Below are 2,654 nucleotides of genomic sequence, written 5' to 3' on the forward strand. Positions count from 1 at the left end.
CCCTCAGGACGTACCTAACATCCGCAGGACGTACCTAACACCCTCGGGACGTATCTAACACCCTCAGGACGTATCTAACACTCTCAGGACGTATCTAACACTCTCAGGACGTATCTAACACCCTCAGGACGTACCTAACACTCTCAGGACGTATCTAACACCCTCAGGACGTATCTAACACCCTCAGGACGTATCTAACACCCTCAGGACGTATCTAACACCCTCAGGACGTATCTAACACCCTCAGGACGTATCTAACACCCTCAGGACGTACCTAACACCCTCAGGACGTATCTAACACCCTCAGGACGTATCTAACACCCTCGGGACGTACCTAACACCCTCAGGACGTACCTAACACCCTCAGGACGTATCTAACACCCTCGGGACGTACCTAACACCCTCAGGACGTACCTAACACCCTCAGGACGTACCTAACACCCTCAGGACGTACCTAACACCCTCAGGACGTACCTAACACCCTCAGGACGTATCTAACACCCTCAGGACGTACCTAACACCCTCAGGACGTATCTAACACCCTCAGGACGTACCTAACACCCTCAGGACGTACCTAACACCCTCAGGACGTACCTAACATCCGCAGGACGTACCTAACACCCTCGGGACGTACCTAACACCCTCAGGACGTACCTAACACCCTCGGGACGTACCTAACACCCTCAGGACGTATCTAACACCCTCAGGACGTACCTAACATCCGCAGGACGTACCTAACACCCTCGGGACGTACCTAACACCCTCGGGACGTACCTAACACCCTCAGGACGTATCTAACACCCTCGGGACGTATCTAACACTCTCAGGACGTATCTAACACCCTCGGGACGTACCTAACACCCTCAGGACGTATCTAACACCCTCGGGACGTATCTAACACCCTCAGGACGTATCTAACACCCTCGGGACGTATCTAACACCCTCGGGACGTACCTAACACCCTCAGGACGTATCTAACACCCTCAGGACGTATCTAACACCCTCAGGACGTATCTAACACCCTCAGGACGTACCTAACACCCTCGGGACGTATCTAACACCCTCAGGACGTATCTAACACCCTCGGGACGTATCTAACACCCTCAGGACGTATCTAACACTCTCAGGACGTATCTAACACCCTCGGGACGTACCTAACACCCTCAGGACGTATCTAACACCCTCAGGACGTACCTAACACCCTCAGGACGTACCTAACACCCTCAGGACGTACCTAACATCCGCAGGACGTACCTAACACCCTCGGGACGTACCTAACACCCTCAGGACGTACCTAACACCCTCGGGACGTACCTAACACCCTCAGGACGTATCTAACACCCTCAGGACGTACCTAACATCCGCAGGACGTACCTAACACCCTCGGGACGTACCTAACACCCTCGGGACGTACCTAACACCCTCAGGACGTATCTAACACCCTCGGGACGTATCTAACACTCTCAGGACGTATCTAACACCCTCGGGACGTACCTAACACCCTCAGGACGTATCTAACACCCTCGGGACGTATCTAACACTCTCAGGACGTATCTAACACCCTCGGGACGTACCTAACACCCTCAGGACGTATCTAACCCCCTCAGGACGTATCTAACACCCTCAGGACGTATCTAACACCCTCAGGACGTACCTAACATCCGCAGGACGTACCTAACACCCTCGGGACGTACCTAACACCCTCGGGACGTACCTAACACCCTCAGGACGTATCTAACACCCTCGGGACGTATCTAACACCCTCAGGACGTACCTAACACCCTCAGGACGTACCTAACACTCTTAGGACGTATCTAACACCCTCAGGACGTACCTAACACCCTCAGGACGTATCTAACACCCTCAGGACGTATCTAACACTCTTAGGACGTATCTAACACTCTTAGGACGTATCTAACACCCTCAGGACGTACCTAACACTCTCAGGACGTACCTAACACCCTCAGGACGTATCTAACACCCTCAGGACGTATCTAACACCCTCAGGACGTACCTAACACCCTCAGGACGTATCTAACACTCTCAGGACGTATCTAACACCCTCAGGACGTATCTAACACCCTCGGGACGTACCTAACACCCTCAGGACGTATCTAACACCCTCAGGACGTACCTAACACCCTCAGGACGTACCTAACACCCTCAGGACGTACCTAACACCCTCAGGACGTACCTTACACCCTCAGGACGTATCTAACACCCTCAGGACGTACCTAACACCCTCAGGACGTACCTAACACCCTCAGGACGTACCTAACACCCTCAGGACGTACCTAACACCCTCGGGACGTATCTAACACCCTCAGGACGTATCTAACACCCTCAGGACGTACCTTACACTCTCAGGACGTATCTAACACCCTCAGGACGTACCTAACACCCTCGGGACGTATCTAACACCCTCAGGACGTATCTAACACCCTCAGGACGTACCTTACACCCTCAGGACGTATCTAACACCCTCAGGACGTACCTTACACCCTCAGGACGTATCTAACACCCTCAGGACGTACCTAACACCCTCGGGACGTACCTAACACTCTCAGGACGTACCTAACACCCTCAGGACGTACCTAACACCCTCAGGACGTACCTTACACCCTCAGGACGTACCTAACACCCTCAGGACGTAC

The sequence above is a fragment of the Gobius niger genome (assembly GCF_951799975.1).
Source record: "Gobius niger genome assembly, contig: SCAFFOLD_173, whole genome shotgun sequence".
Lineage (NCBI taxonomy): Eukaryota > Metazoa > Chordata > Actinopteri > Gobiiformes > Gobiidae > Gobius > Gobius niger.